This window comes from Pieris napi, chromosome 8, assembly GCF_905475465.1.
Source record: "Pieris napi chromosome 8, ilPieNapi1.2, whole genome shotgun sequence".
Taxonomy (NCBI): domain Eukaryota; kingdom Metazoa; phylum Arthropoda; class Insecta; order Lepidoptera; family Pieridae; genus Pieris; species Pieris napi.
Window position 1 is genome coordinate 8,370,921 of NC_062241.1, and position 18,210 is coordinate 8,389,130.

Sequence of the window (18,210 nt, forward strand, 5' to 3'; positions counted from 1 at the left end):
GTATTTAATATTTTATATGATAGATTTTTTAGCTATAAAATTTCGTTGAAATGCGAATACGAAATTCTAAAATAAAATGTAATAGAACATTGGACAAATGTTAAATGTCAATTTAATTAAGTTTAAAAAATTACTTATAATGCACCATAATTTCTAGGCATATAAAATAAACATTGAAGTTTCACACGAAACGTGCATCGAGACATTCAAAGGTTATTAATACTTGTGGCATGGCTAATGAATTCCACATAAACATATCACCACCCGACTAGTTACGATAGAAATTTAATGGTGTCGAATATTTTATCACTATTCAACAATCAAGAAAAACATCCATACTTGAGAACTAGTAAGAAAACGCACACAAGTAAACAATTCACCTGTCGTTATACAAAATGCTTGAGGCTTTTCTGCGCCACCGCAGGTTGTGGCTTCTCCCACTTTGACATATCGAGTATTGCTGTCTTTCTCACTTCTAATAGTTAGTAAGAGACGACGATATACGTCACGAGCGGCGTCGGTAAAGCCGTTCAACTCAAAACTGTTGTATCGACAGTACAACTGGATCAACGGTTATGGCGAGTCCAACTTAGTTCAAATGTACCTCGGTTGTGTGGCGATTGTTTTATTCGTTATTGTGCCAGTTATTCGGAAATTTTGTGTACAATAAGTCGATTTTGTATTAGAAAACGAGTGTATAGTGTCGTGGAATGGTGTGATGTACTAGTGACCTAAATTAGTTCGTTTCGTAAGTTCGTAAAGCCTACAACAGGCTTTCATCTCGCGAATGCTGCCTTAAATCACGCCATGGACCGTTCAAAGTAAATTCGTTAAAACCAGTGAATTTGTTTCGACGTATTGTGTTGTGCTTGTGATAGTGCTAAAAGGATTGTTCGTTCATCATTAAAACGGGTATGAAATTAATCTATAATAGTTGAAACTTAAATATACATAGGCATCAAAATATCAAAGCCTACTTTCTAAGGCTTTACTCTTGAGCTTTGCCTTACGCTGCTCATTTATGACCATGGCCCATATTATGACCAGTAAATGCAAGAATTGTTTGAATATATTTTTATTTATAAAGTTTCGCGTTTATTTAACCTGAATGAGGAAAAAAATTAAAGAAAAGTTAAGCTTAAATATACATACATCATTATTACTAGGTACTACGAGTATATTGTCATATGCAAACTTCGGATATCATAGGATTCTTTATTTGTTTAAAAAGTTTGACAGCGAGAATTTATTCTTTAAATTAATGGGTAAGTTTTAAACTCATATGAATATACTATAACAGACTATATACTTTAAAGGCTAAACAAATAAAGTAGGATGGTTATTCTTTTTTTAAACCTTTCAATTTACTACATAGCTACCTACGTAGGTAGTAAAAGAACGTGGGTACTATCGTCAGGGTTTATTGACCTTTTTGATTACGAAATTGGCAACGTTTACAAATAATAAATACTAAAGAGTGTATATACACACTAAACTATTGAACAATTTTGTAGTTTAGAACATTAGCCACTTTAAAGGATTTTGTTAGAAAAACTAAAAAAAAACAACTTTTATAGGTTTTACGCTACAAGTATTATTATTTATTATTAATTGGCTCTCATCTTGTTATTTAACGTATTGAAAGTATTGAGAAATATTAAACATTAAAAACATTTTAGGTGAGTGTAAATTATTCTTTAACCGGTTTGTTGGCATTCGATTTGGCAAACCTATTACATTTCCATATAAACGTAGATGAAGGACAACAAAAAACTATTAAATACTTTGGAAGTGGAACGTTGGCTACTTCGTTAGAATGTTAATATTTAAAATTAATAATAATATATAAAGAGTCACGATCACGAATATATGACATTGAAAATTCTGCGGGGAACACTAACGAAAAGTGAGATTACCTTTTGACGTGATAACGTCTTTAAAATCGTTTTAGTCGGGTGACATGTTCAGAAACTTGTGTCACACCAAAACCTCACGAGCGCGATCGCAGGTATAACGAGAGAGAGACGGACCGATCTCCCGTCTCATCTCGAGCGCTGCCAGTCATTCCGTGAATGTATGAAGAAAAATGTATATCATAGTCGAATAAGTAAACTTGTCATTTTACACCCGAAATTTATCATCAAAAGTGTGAATAAAACGATAGATGTAATTTAAAATTTGAAAAAATTGTTATCTTCATTAATTCCTTACTTCCCAAAAACTTATATCACCAATAAGACGTTATCACGTAAACATCTCGATCGTAAACCTACTTTACAAACAACCAATATTTTTTAAGTTACATATACGTTACGTTCTAAACTCGGTTTCCCATTTTTCCGACCATGATTGTAATAACTCACTAACTAACTCTTTCTTGAAAATAAATGCTGTTGTTCACTTTTAAACCAAAGGCACTCATGAACACATTTAATTACGTAAAAACAAATGAAGAAGGAAATTACACTAATAAACTTTTAGTAAGACGACGTACGTAGGATCTAAGTAAGAGTACCCATTTACTGAACTGAACCTCTTATCTACAATCCGAATTCCAGTGTAGCATTGAAGCCAATTGTGGTCGCTCCATGTTGACATTTAGTATCGTCTGGGTCTAACTTTAGCGTTTACCCATTAAATAACTGACCTACAGTATCTTTGTTCATATTCAGCCCTTTGCCGGAATAGAATATTAAATACAGCCGCTTGCTTCACAGTTAATTTATTGTAATCTATATCTTGTTGGCTGTAACTATAAGTCATAGAATTACTTATTTTATTTGTCTTAAGTTTGAAAAGTATGTTACTCGAATTGAATTTCGAACTAAGTAACAGTTCGAAATTCAAATAAATTCGTGTTTTCTCCGAATGTAAGGCGCCATATGCAAAAAAATTAAATATATGATTTATACGGAAATCGTATTGCTAGCTCCTATATACTCAAATATGTTTTTAGGTCTGGACTCTTAATGTTACCCTAACTGTCTCTAGCTCTAAATAATGTAAAATATCTTCGTAAATAGGACATACTATAGTTTGGGCTCAGATTGATAGATTAATACCCTTGAGATACTGTTTGACTGATTACTAAATTAATATTCAGAGGACTTTAATTATTTACTAGCTTTCAATTATAACGGCTTACATTATTTTGAAGTGCTAGCAGGAATTCCATCAGGCCTATGCTGTCGGTTTTAAGAAAACCGTTTACAATAGAAAAATATAAAAGTATATTTGGTACCTAAAAAAGGTGTTTTAAAAAGTGAACCGTAGGTATAGTATGTTGTGAGAATGTCTTCCATTCGATTGGAGTTTAGTTAATAATATAATGACCCTGCTATTGTTTTCATTAATATCTTCTAATCCGCCCGTTAAATCTTTGTTCTTGTTGTTCTGGCGTTGATCTATTTATTTTATTGTGTTTTAAAGAAGGTTGTCTTCATAGGTAATCCAACTGGGGACTCCGCGTTATCTACCTTCGCTACAAAACGGATATTTTGTAATTATCGTTAAACACAAGTTTTTTTCAAATTTATAATCACCTTGATTTATGTAACAGTAATGCGGAACTTACCTACTTTCATATAAATTAATTAGAATTAATTAAAAGCATGTTATGAAAAGTAGTGTTTTACTCATAAGGCAAGTTTACAAGATAAAATTATTGCGTATTAGTTTAATTGTAAAGATGTTTTGGCTTTCTATCAGTTGCCTCTTGTTTTGAAGCCCTACATAATGACACAATTTTTAATATCACTTTTGTCAAGAAGGCTTAAATAAATTTAACAGAGATAATTGGTGCTTTTTACCAGCGGATCCGTAATTATTTAATCTAGTGATATTTTAAGAAATACACGTCAAGTATTGCTAACTATTCGAAGTTCTTTTAATCTATGCTAACACCACGGCCCGAGGAATCTCGTGAAAGTTGGCCACAGATCAAGTGGATGGGTCATTCAAACCAGTTATGAATCGGCAAGTGGTTGAGCTACAACTGACGGAAACGTTTCCTTTTTCCTATGATTATACGTTTAATAAAATGATAAAAATCTCCAAAGCTTAACGTTCTTCTTAGAATGATCTCGAATGGTCAACACTACTACGACAGCCTCTAGTCCATTTCTGTATGTTTGTAACGAATGAATTCAAAATGTACTGGATTGATATAAATGATAAATGATTTATTTCTGTAAGTAGGTTTTTACAAACACTTTTACACGTCAAACATTTTTTTTTAAAACTAGATGAGATCGACGTTTCCTATCTGACTACTCTGAGAAGAAACGCCGCTACAAACTCAGAGGTAACATATATTTTTTCACTATTAGATTGCAACCCTGTATTATATCACCATTACCATAGGCTATAATTATTTCTAAAATATTTTTAAAAACAGGTAACCGGCCGTGCCAAGCCAAAACAGGCCGCGTTTAGTGCATTTGTTTCAAATATCTATAATTGTTATCTATATATATAATATCTCTTTCTCTCGATAAACTGAGGGTTATCAAACCTTTCGTCTTCGCACATCTAAATACCCTTATTAGGAGATTATTTATTACCTTTTTGCATTTACTACCGTGTAGCTGGTTTTATTCAAATGTAGGAAAAACTCTCACGTGCTATTGTTATTCTAATGGTGAGGTTTAATTGTTACTTTTGTAATCACTGCCTTGATCACTCACTTAGGGTTGAACCAAACTTGTTTTTGTATGAATATAAGTAAATTTAAGTATATTATGACTACAATAACTTTCAATAAATAAATAAAATGGAAACAGTTGTCACTCGCAGTATTTACGAAAATAGGTTTAGTAAACCTATAGCTCACAAAGTCGTGAGGTTATTTCAGCACTACGTCTATTTTCCCTTACCATGCAAATCTGGCTAACTTGTCGAGATGAATATACCAGGTTTTGACGATAACAAATGTTAACAATACAGTTATACATACGGGTAAAGCCCTCCTCCAGCTTTTTCCAAATTTCTCTAGACATGACTTTCTTTCTCCATTCGCTTCCTGCTGTTTCTTTATCTTCTATTCGCCTTTTTCTTCTAGTCCTTTCCATATAATTGCCTTTAAAGTCTATCTTTTATCTGTGCCTCTTGATATTATATGCCCCGCCCATTGCCCATCTGTTTTAGGTCATAATGAAGACGTTTATAACTTTTGTATTTCGTATTTTCGTGTAACTGTTTCGTAAAAAAATAAACGTTGTTCAATTGAAGATCCTAAGTTGAAGCACCAATGCTTCTTGGGTACTTGTAAACTAAGACCATAATAAAAAGGGAGCATTCACTTATTTTAAAGGTTTTTGATACACTATAGTGCATTCAATGTACTACAGAAGTCCACAATACGACCTAACCTTCAAGAATTTAACTACATTTTCGAAGATTTACTAAGTGCCAGTTGGCTATAGATATCGATGCTGTCTTTATAAATAAGTCTATAAAGAAACTCTTACTCACCCGAAACAACGTTGTCGTCCGCATGCGATATGCCAACCCTATTCCTACAATAGAATTCCCTTTACACCAACTAAGGCCCATAAAACAGAAGTAAAAAGGTTCTTGAAATAAAGGTTGATACTCTTATCTTAATTCTTTTCTTAATTAAGGTCATTAAACTTAGAGGTATATCAAGAATTTTCCAAATCAAATGAGTTACACAGACAATTGAGTTGTCTGTGGTCATCGAATTCCATTCGACCGGTTAATAGGTTTATTAAGATAGATTTTTCAAAATTGATTAGCGATTTGTGTAGATACCGTCCATTTAGCGTGTTTCGTTGGAACATTCGTTCATTCATTTCATTCTTTTCGCATTTCTAAAACCTAATTTAGAAAAGTAAATGTCTTGTAATTCATTAATAAGGTTTCTTAATTATTACGTTCATTAAAACTTCAACGTGTAGACTGAGTAGCACCAGGGCGGTATTCTAATACAAGATACAGTTATGCGGACAATAGCGTAAAGCTGTCTATTTATACAAGAACTATCTGTTATCTATTAATGTTAAGCTGTTGATAGTATCGTTTGATCTAATAAATTGTTTAGTTGATAGAAAATTTTGCTAACAGTAATTGTCAAATTAATAATTCATGTTTGTGAGTCACGGTTCTATTTTATATCCAAAATTTAACTTAGCCACTTTGAATTTTACTCCAACGTTAAACAATGTTTATAGTCAGTCCAATGTCAATGGTTGAACCAATCGTTTCTGTGTCGTCGGACAACGCTCATTAACGCTTGATTGTGGAACAACGAGATATTTCGTGTGGAGTTTCGTATTCTCGATGGTCAGCAAACAACTCGGCTTTAAGCTGCAGAATAAATTAAAATATGATAAAAAAATAATGTTAATTTCTTTATATTATAATAAAGCAACAAAGAGTGCATAAAATAAATAAATGAGGTAAGCAACGCCAGATCTATCCGCTGATTCTCAGGCATTTTGAGCTGAATGAAAATTGTATTCGTTGCTCGACATTAAAACCACAACTATTTATGGTCTATAACTACTCCGTGAATCTAAACGCGGTTAGTGAAATATTCTGGACTAATTAAGTACTTTGAAATTAATGCTTGTTCATACCCAATGATGTGGAATATATTTCGATAAATATTAAATTTTCCATACGATACAAGCACTTTATTTTTTAACGTCTAACAGGAAAGCGTTAAAAGATGGCGTGCGTCCCAAGAATGTACCAAAGTACTAGAGCAAACTTAAACAGATTATCTTCAATTATCCCATATTTGGTTATTTGAACGGAAACTTAGCATGGGTCAAGTTACGTAAAATACTTATCGGTATGTTCACAAACCAGTTTGGACGTAGATCGAGCGGTCCCATAAAACTAATAAGGTCATGCGGCCTCGACGATAATGAACACTATTTCAACCTAGATTTTGTTTATGGATAAAAAAGTTTTCACACACACACACACACCACTAGTTTTAAAGTCTTAATTTTACATTTTGTTTCCATAAAAAATATTAATTGTTTTATACTGTATATAGACATTAAATGTTTTGTTGTATTGTTCTACTTATATATGAACCACGGAGTGTGTCTCCCACACACAACACCTAAGGATGTCCCTAGTGTGGGTCTGTATGATTAGCTAACATAAAATTGTGAATTTAAAAAAAAACTCGTTAGCCTCATGGCTTTTATCAGATTTTATAAGAAATAATGGCAATTAGGGAATGCAAATCGATTTCGATATTAGAGCGGCTTGCTGACCCCCAGAGCTGTATCCCATAGAACCATATTGGTTTTATTACAGTTTTGTAGATGAGGAGTTTATTGTCCAAACTAAGTGCGGCATTTCTACCTCAGTTCATGCTAGGCCAGTTCATGCTACGAAGCCTACCAATAGCAAAACGTCATATGTAAAATGTTAATTATTTACATATTATTTTAAAAAGATAAAGGCTTAAAGCTGAAACACAAAACAGTGTAAATACAGTGTACAGTAGGTATACACTATACATGTTAAGTAAAATTTTTGTGCCGAGGGTCCAGACTTGAAACGGGACACCATTGGGGTTCTTGGAAACGTTTAGTTATTCATAACAAGTTAAGGGACATCGGTTAACTTGAACTTACAAGTAACCTTCAAGAGTAAGGTTCTTGTTCTCTATGGTACGTGCCCAACACCTGCCTCTTTTTACAAACTTATCATAATTTATGTTTAATCTATGGACGTTATACAAATGTGCAATAAAAAAACATTAATTGCTGCACCAATTTTATTCTATACTAGCTGTCTTTTGTTTTTTTGGACTAAAATTTCCACGCCATCAAATTGTCATCAGTTCTTGACCAAATACCGAAAATTCGATCCTGCTGAGTGTCACCTTTTAGACAGGCCGTTACTAATTCTAATCTTCAGACTCTCGACTTGCCAGATTTATCCTTTACCCGATTTTGAAGTCTATACGAAAACAACAACCTAAACCCTCCCTCGAAATAAAAAACGATGAATGAATGAAACGTGATAAATCCAGCTTTATGAATTATATAATAATTGCGGCATTAATTATTTTTTCACGGGAGCGAGACATAATGTTAAGTAATAACCGTAACCTTTAACCCGTAACCTTGCAAAGGAAGATATCCGTATACTGAGAACCGATCATTTTTCTTAAGCAAATAGGTATTAAATCGTTTCTGCCTTCCAAGCCTAGTATAACCTTATTTAAAAGCACTGGCTAAAGATCTTGTTACCATGGTTACCACAGTACAATGTATACACGTTGGTTACCAGGGTTACTGATATTTTAACATGGAAGGAATATAACACACGTACAATGTATGTAACACGTTTACAACTCGAACTCTTTTTGGCAGCTAGGTGAGGGGTACCGGGTTCGATTCCCGGTTCGAGGGCAAGTTTTAATTTAATTTAAATTTGTTCTCGGCCATTGGGAGGGTTGTGTGGTACCGGGCGAGTGCCTAAACCTTACATGGAGGACATGGTCGAATTTCTAAGGCAAAAAGCACGAATTATAAAAATCTTATACTTGACGCTGGTAAAGCACAAACCGTGCCAGAGCCATAAAAAAAAACTCGAACTCTCGTAGTCTTAAAATTTAGATGTTTGTGTAAAGTGAAAACAATAAACGAACTAAATTGGATGGGAAGTTTTGGCTTTGTTGTTAATCGTGTACACCTGTCATGAAAATTCGATCGTTTTCGTGAGTCATGTTCCACCGTGAGGGTGCTACGTCTTTACACGATTCACCAAGGTTAGGTGCGATGTACAACCAACAGAAACCAACCATTTTTGCACGGTTTATTTAAATTTCAGTGTACTAATAACCTACTAGTCATTTTACCATAAATATATTTTTAATACTGTTGAATTTTCAAAATGATAGCTCAAGTAATGGACAATATAAGGCTTAGGTCACTGGCTAAGTTGATGTGTTGACCATTCTGTTCAGATTAGTTTCGTTTAACTTTAGTTACATCGTTGAACCAATAAAATTAGTCCAATCAAAATTGACTATCGATTTAGTTACTGTGCCGTTTTAAAAGAGTAACTGTATTAATTTTAATGATAATAATGATGTATAGCTATGTATTATTATCGTAGAGTTTCCTGTTTTATAAGTAATTATTTGATAAAGAACTCATGCCGATTGACTAAAATATGACTTTTCACAGAAAACTTAAAAACTTTTACCGTTATACACTAAACAAAATAAGTAATCAGGACATATATAATAATTCGAAACCATTTAACAAACTATACTGAATTATGCATAGGAAAATAATGTAATTCAAAGTTGATTTCGCATGACCTCCGTCGTGACACGCAAAACTGCAATCACAGCCAATATGATTCGTTCTGCCTGACAAATGGGTACTAACGATGCAAATAAGGATGGGGAAATAAAATTATGTCCGTTAATGCGAAAACAGAATCGTGTTCTAGATTCTTGTAGCCCTTTGGGGACTTATCCTGATTATACAACGCTTCCAGCTATGGAAAAAAAAATAAAACGTCATGAACACATATTTTTTATTACTAGCCAGAGTTATAGCTTGATTCATGGAATGCTGTTTGTATCGTTTGTTAGTATTTTCTTTAACCCTTTAAATGTAATTATATTCAAATGACTATTTTGTATAGTTACATTGATACATCAACTTATCTGATAAAAACATTACAAAACTTTACAAAATACTCGGATCGTGACTATATGATACACACATACATTCGGATCAAAAATATTTGGAAATGCGGTTGGGAAATTGATTAAACAATTATTTGATTTTCCCAAGTCACAATTTCCAATTCTCAGAGTCTTCAAATTGTTTTTGGTTTTTCCGCGTACTATATTGATAAATAAAAGAACGATTTACATAATTTGACTGACGTATATATAAAGCAACCCTTGAAGATGTACCCAACTAAATGTTCATTAGTTTTAACGGACAAAGGAAGGCAAACTTCCTCAAATGAAAATGTGTGATAAGCCTTCTTTCCTACACCTAAGCGGTTATTGACCCTATATTTCCAACCTAAACGCCCTGAATGTGAATGATTAATTCGAGACGCAACCTTAGCAACTGCTCAATTCCTGAAACAAAAGAAGACCTACCGCGGTTGTGCAAGTGAATCGCAAGTCCCAACAAACGTTTTCTGCAATTACCGCGCTTTTCGAGTTATTACTTATTACTAAACTCCGCGCTCAGTCACGGAGTTATGTGCATTTCGTCGGCGAGAGTCACGAGTTTAAAGCTATTCTGCCTCAGGCACTTATTATAGCTTTTTATAACGATTTCTTAAGGCTTCAACATAGAAAATAGGTTCTGAGAATAACATTTTTCTAAGAAGTAGTACTTGCTTATGGCGTTTTTAAATTCTTTATGTCATTACGATAGAAGCATATATATAAATCCTTTACAAGTAGATAGATAGATCAGGGAGTATTCGTGAGTGTAAAATAAATAAAAATATACTCAAGTCTTGAACAGAGTTAATAAAAAAGCAAGCGACCAAAGCCGGATGCCAATACTGGTTGAACGATAAAGTAGCAATACTTGCTTGGTTAGTTTAAAGATTTATATGGTATGTGTTTGTATGAGTATAATAAACGGCTAGTCTCACTATATCGCTAATTTTATTGTCCCTTCATAAGTAAACACTATTAAACCTAAGATTACTAAAGAAGTCTTAGACTGGTATTTTGTAAACTTGTTCCGGGTAGCATTCCATGGTAAATTATGGTTGTGTGTAATAATTTGTTAATTCTTAAAATGTATTTAAACCAATGCTTCCCAACCTTTTTTTGTGCCATGCTCCACCTTTCCTAAAATTTTATGCCCCCCCTATGTATACATAATTTTTAATATAAAAAAAATTAATTGTTCACTTAAGATATTTAAATGATAAGTATTAGAAAGAAATTACTAAACCAATAACGAAAAACTAAAGTTCAAATTCCAAATAATTTTAATAAATTTTCGAATAGCCCCCCTTAACAAACAAACTGCCCCCTTTGGGGCGTGGGACCCACGTTGAAAAGCACTAAGCAGTGATATTATAATCCGTTCACATAAGTAAAAATATTATAATAAGAAACTTATAAACATTATGTTTCATTTGAAAATCCATAACTCCCAATGGGACATGATCATTGATCAGATAGATTTATTCCGTTATTGATATTTTTGACAGCCTTTAACATATAACTCGAAACAATAATAGTTTTTACGGGAACCGAACGTTAACCACTAAGTCTTTATTTAAAAGAAAACGCTATTTCTATGTGTTTTCTCAACAAGGAGAAATCCAACCCATTCAGTGTACCTTGTACAAAACAAATACTACCGTTCCACAGACTACACGCGGTATCCATAGTGCACGGTTATTGTTCCCCTCCCCGGGACCGGAAGTACGCTCTATGGCTCGCAATGACGTCATATAAAATATCCGTTAACGCCTTACGTGCATTCTTTGTTGCAGTTGTTTATTTTTTAAATTTTGAAAACAATGCGTTTTCTGTGGGATTTCTTATTATGTTAATGTAGGTACGATTTGAATAAAAATGAAATTATTAGCACAATATTAAATTTGTTATGTTTTCTTTATATTCTTATTAACAAAAACCTAGTCGCACTACAAGCCTATGTGGGTCCAGAGTCTTCAGAGTCCATCTGTTTGATCTTTTTTATTTTACAGACAAGTAGGTGACACATCTGTCTGACACATTTCGTAAATTTTTGGATTTGAGACATGCCGGTTTCCTTAAAATTTTTCCTTTACCTACATAATGTATGTACATAGGCTGAAGTGGATAGCCAGGTATCAAACCTACGACCTCAGAGATGAGAGTCGTACGTTGATGTCAATAGGCCAACACTGCTTTAATTTTTTTATATTTATAATACCTATTACAAATATTCTTTTAATGTTAAATTATTTGCTAATATTTTAGTTAGGATGAAATGCATATAGACTTATTAAAACCCGCGAAAGTCAGTCAGGTTTGTTTTCAACACAATTTGACAAAGAATCAAAAGCGTAATTTTGTTAAAATAGGGATTAGCCTTATTTAGTTAAATGTGAGGGAATTAAATTACCACACAAGTTCTTATAGCATCACCTATATTTTTATATTTCTAGTAGACCAAGAAAATAAATAACGTTCAACAATAGGTTAAGAGGCATCTTTCTGGAATTATGCTGTAAATGTTATAGAAAAAGTTGTTAAGAGAAATAGGTAGTTGTGCTCATCCGGGTTACCAATACCATTTACTGAAGTTGTACATATACGTAAGTTATTTAATACCTCCGACGACAACATAGTCGGGGAATTAGCTGGAAAATATAAAATATATAAAAAAAGTAGACCAACAAGAAAAAATTTGAAATGCAAAATCAAAGTGTAATAAAGGTAAATCTTAGCGCAGGTGCAATATGCAAATGGCTCCGTTATATTTCCGGTGTCGTTGCACCGCAGTGCCTATCTTCTAATGACAGTTTCGGTTTACTATTGTATCTATGACCGTCATTGTTACATGTAATAATGCTAATAGTGGGTGATTTTTAAATTGATTTTTCGCCGTATTTTTTTTTACTTAGCCTATCCTTTTAGTAGCTACATACCGACATATGAAATATTTTAATATACCCCATATAGACTGTCCGCTTTTCCGGAATAATAACTAGTTAACATTAGTTACATAACTTCAATCCGGTAAAAAATTGTTTTATTATCAAATGTGTGAAAGTTATGTCAATAAAAGACAATACTACATATGCTCCTACCGTGAAGGGAAACATTCTGCAACCGGCTTGTTTTGTTAAAGACCACGGGCTGTTGTCTTATACGATATATGTTAGGTGCAGAAAGCTTGATAACTTTGTTGTAGCAAAAAGTAGAATCGGAAATTAATGAACAATGTTTTGAATTCAATTTAAGGTGAAATAGAGCGTACAGAATTTTGAATATATTCAAGCCAAATCTATTTCTGGTGTTCGGTTTGTCAAAGGGGTAACATGCTATCGTTTTGCATCGTCAATATCAAAGCTTCAACGATGCAACGTATCGAAACAAACTTAATTTTAAAGCAATTCGTGATCTTCCACAAGCAACAGGCAAAAAGCTTTGAAAACTTTAAGCTTCAGAGAATTTAAGTTTAGATTGAGTTCAACCGACGAGCTTTTTATAGTTCATATACTTCAGGAAAATAGGCTTCATTTTATAAAACTTTATCACTATTTTACATAGATCAGGAAGAAATAATGTAGAAAATGTTGGTGAGAGTATACGTTCTTTTAGTACTGTAGTTCCAAAAGACAAATAAATATTAGTTTATTTGTATAGTATCAAATATACCGCTTATGAATGAATACAGTGTAGGGCGAACTATCTTTAAAGCCGGCAATTTATTCACGAGTGGAGTGCGCATGGGCGGCAGTTGTCACTCAAGAAACCACAGTTAACAAAATACCTTGTATCCACAGTGTTTATGCGCGTGAAATGAACGTATAGTTTCATAATTAGGTAATTAAGGGAATTAAATTTTAATTCCTTTTTTCCCAAGAAGAGTTCTAAAGGCATGACTTACAATTTAATAAACGACGTAGCTGTAAACTATAGATTCTAGAATAACATCTAGATTAAACCTATTAATCTACTAAGACATAGATTGCATCTTGTTTTCGTGTAATTTACTGAATATACACGAATGGTTAGAACGCTTCGTTGCTGACACTACATATAACTATTGCTGTATTATAAACTACGTTCACCATATCTAGATTAAACGTAGCATAGTTTTACCTTACATTATAGCATCATATGATAGCTCAGTTTGGGTGTTTTTGTCATATTATAGTACGCAGATATTAGATTTAACTTTTATATAATTAATAATAATATAAGTTCAATTTGTATACTTACGGCTTATTTATTATCGCTTGTCAGTTCTGGTTTGTCATTTAACAGCTTTTAGTGAAGTGAGAGGCTTTCGCTAACGATAAAGCTTGTTACTTTTGACAAATTTGTCTTATAAATTTGTTAAAAGATATTATATTACGTTAACATTTACTATTTGTATTTTTTTACTTTCATTTACTATTTTTACTACGTATTATTGAATATGTGACCAGTCAGATATTTCATAGATATTAAATTGATAATGACATCACGAACAATTAGATCATGTGATTGGCGATTTGTGGTTGAAACATAAACAAAAATAATAGAATAGTATCTTCATCTTTATTCGTTCTATAGCTTAAATTCTAAGTAATCTTTATTCGTATTTTACAATTAAATATAGTGATTCCATTGTGTATGTGAATAATCGATTCCTTAGCATACTCTTAGGAAATGGTATGTGGTGAATGTTAATAAGGTTTGTATCTTAGAGCGTAAGTGTACTTACGTTTCAGTGTAGTAAATAAAATACTAGTTTTTATCGGATTAATCTAACCTGACCGTTGTTTCGCAATTCTGAAGTAAGATCTTGGTTGGATTAAACAAAATAATATAATATACTCTTTTAATTAGTGAATTAGCTGTTAAGAGTTTTACATAGTTATACTTAAGTGTAAAAAAGAACATAAGAGTGTCTTTCCGTATAGTGTGAGTATATAATCTTTATGTACTGTCTTAATTAAGGCTAGATTGTAATGTTGATGTCGCAGTCAAGAACAAAGAATACACTTTTCAAAAGTAAACATCATTCGTCATTTGTAAAATATTATCATCAGTAATTTGTTTGGGTCCATATGTATGATAAATATATGGCCCATTGCAACAGTAGAAGTGGTAATTCAGAACTAACGCTAGCTACCTCCAGTAATGTTTAAGGTTTTTGAGGCATATTTCTGATTATAATTTTTTTAGTTTTTACACGCTTTATATTACCTTCACCTGTATGTATGTATGTAACCGACTCCTTCGGACTCGATTTTGACCCACTTTAAACGGACGGATTTAATTCAAACTTTGTAGACTTATAAAGAATCAGCGACAATTTAATAATTTCATAGGTTTATCTCGAAAAAACAATGAAATTTTTTTAAGTCCACAAAGCAATACGATTAAATTGAGACAACACGTATTGCTGCTAGGACTAAAAAGTGGAAAATAAATATAGTTAAAAAAAACTATAAAACACGCTTTTAAAGCACATCAAACTAAAAAGTGAAAAATAATTCCTAATTTAGGCTGAAAATGGTAATGAAAAAACATACTGGTAATATTTTTCGTCTATCGTGCAACCCACGCTTTTTCACAATAAAACCAGTATTTTTTGTTTATTACCATTTTCAGCCTAAATTAGGAATTATTTTTCACTTTTTAGTTTGATGTGCTTTAAAAGCGTGTTTTATAGTTTTTTAAACTATATTTTTATTTCTGTTTACGTAACTATTCGAAACAAAAATTCAGGTATTATCAGACAAAATATTATTGCAATCTACATCATCAATCATATTATAGCCTATATATATACAGATGGACAATGGCCACTAGACTTTCTACACGGCACTTTCGAATTCGAGATAATCGAATCCATTGTATTGTGACGTAACAATTACACATACATACACATTAGTTACGCACTGTTCTTGGCATTGTTCATTCATTGTCTAGGAAACCCACACAATTACAGTATATTTAACTATCAGTGCTTACTAAACGTTTTGACCCTTTTAAAGCGAGCTTTTTCGATTAAATATATCTGATGCAAAAATTGAATGATTTGTTATTAGATCATTGTTTGATTTCTGCATTAAGGGTGGGGAGTGGAGATTTAGCGTTAAACTTTTGAGTTTTACCCTAAGATGTTTGATATATTGATTTTATTGTTTGACTTTTTATACGATTAAAATACCAAAATCTGCTTTATTCTTAAATCGTATTAACATAAGGATTTGCTGCAATTTTCTCGCAACACTTAATTACACAATATATCGGATACAATTAGACATAGTCTTCAATTCTATGCACTGTATCAACAAAAATGCGTAAACCGTAACCCTAGAATGTTAATTGCACTTTGGTGTTGAATTACAAAGGCCTCTATGTTTATTAGGAAAACGGGAACGCTTCGTGTTTATTTAGGATCAAGTACGTGTACAGCCTTTTTTGTTTCGTATGATACCCGGCAGTTTATTCGGATCACTTAAATGTTATAGTAGGCGGAGCTGTTAGGACCAAGTGCCTTTTCAATATGTTACAAAAACCTTGTGAACCCTTCTATGATAAACTTCATTGTAATAATATTTAATATAAGGCTTAAAGTATGAAATGCGTACAGGCTATATTTATTCTTAGCTGTACAGTTAGGGTAATGTTATGCTTGAACTGATAGACAATTCTAAATGTGACTTTATAAAATGCTACAGAGATAAAATGTTACTTCCCAGCTAAGTTCTTATAAAGCGTAAGAAAAGCTTGCGAAACAAAATGTACAGGGTTCGCTCATCCTAACATTAGATCACTCGCGATTAGCTGATAGTTCAAGCTTATAGTTCATGACCCCGATGCGTTGAATCGACCAATGTTTGTATATCGAAGGCTCAGTTGTTAAATTACTCATTGCTACTTTCATAAGCAAGTCACACACATTGTGTTTATTGAAAATCGTTAAAGTAAAACTAACATATATTTATTTAATTTAGCTAGATCAATAACGAAATTCATATAATATATTAAGTGTTTAATTTTTAATAATTCCTCCTCCTTATGCGACAAGATACACAATATTGTTCCATGTGCCTCTTACGAACTCGAATTACCTGTATAATTCGCCAATGTTTCGGGTTTTATCTAACTATGACACCAATTATGAGGATATTGATATTTTCCACCTCACCAAAGAAGATGTGAGAAAGTATTTGAAGAGGCGGGAAGACTCTGATTTTGTTTAAGCAGTAATTTGAAATATTAGGTATTATTTTTTGTTTTAAATGTTAAATTTCAGATTTCTTTAGTTTTTTTTTAAATATACTTTTGTCTATTAATGTACTTACTTGTTTTCTGTTTCGTTTATATATTGTTTATCTATGTAATCTGTTTTGGATTTCTGTATTGTCTTAGTTTTATAATATGTATGTTAGCTGTAAGATTACTTATAATTAAATAAATTAAATTAAAATAATATTTCACAATAAACGTGTTAAATAACCGGTTCACAGATATTTGGACTGGCATCATCTTGACATTTTAAGAAAATTTAATGATCTTCTCGTTGTCCTTTTAACAAGTCGAGTACCTTTCTTGAAGGCACTTCAGTAAGACTGGATTCCTGAATCTTATTAAAAGTAATTTATCCTTTTTTAATAAAATTGGCTTTGGTTCAGTAAAACGAACCATTTATAAGCCTCATTGTTACTCTGTAAACTCTCAAGCGTTGAAAGCGATGAAATTGTTATCACTTCCTGATTATATTTACGTTGTTTATGGATTATGAAAACATTGCCAGAACATAAAGTGAAACGTCATGTCATAAATCGTATGATTTCTGTTAGAAATGAGCATTATTATGATAGTGCCAAATTGAAGACGTTTGTTGTAAAGGTACCATATAAATACCCACAAAAATAACTATTTACAAACAATCTAAAAATTTAACGAATATTTAAACTTTATCAATAAAAATAACTTCATTAAGCAACAAGAAAAACTACATACATATTTAAGAAGATGCTAAATATGTAAGGGGTATTTACATCGAACAAAATGCATTTTGTGCAAGCGTTCAACCGTCTGGAATGCTTTAGGTGTACGCCTTGTCCACATAATCAGCCAATTAAGATGTAAACCATTAATTATTGTATTAATTACGGATCAGATAGTGCTTATAGCATTTTATGCTTCTGTGGTTGTTCGTTAGCTTAAGAGAATTTGTCTGTCCGCAGTTGTCTATTTATAAGCTTATAATGTTGGGACATCGGATGTGCTATTTGTATCACAGCTGTGATGACTATCACACATGCTTTCAGGTTAGTCATATTTGTATTTCCAGCAAAATTATTTTGTATAATATCGGATCATCGATTTTCTAACCTATTAGACTATTAGGGTAGGTGTCGTTCATAATAATTGATTATTAACTATCAATTTAGATTATTTTATCTAAACGTAATAACACGAAAATTGTTTCCTACACTATAAGTTTTGTTTTTTCCTACAGTATAAGTATTGGTTCTACTATTTTTGGAAAC

The 18,210-nt window shown here is 32.3% G+C and overlaps 1 protein-coding gene across 2 annotated transcripts in view; it reads left to right on the forward strand.

The window, feature by feature from the left end:
• The window catches only part of LOC125052035 (apoptosis-stimulating of p53 protein 2), a 194,390-nt gene that overhangs the window by 58,806 nt on the left and 117,374 nt on the right, over nt 1–18,210 (forward strand). Inside the window, exon 1 of one of the 2 annotated variants that reach the window (XM_047652683.1) lies at nt 570–912. The exons of the other annotated variant lie outside the window; for it this stretch is intronic. The gene's annotated coding sequence lies outside the window, so the exon portion shown is untranslated. Of the gene's footprint in view, nt 1–569; nt 913–18,210 lie in introns of those variants that run through there. 2 annotated transcript variants of the gene reach the window in all.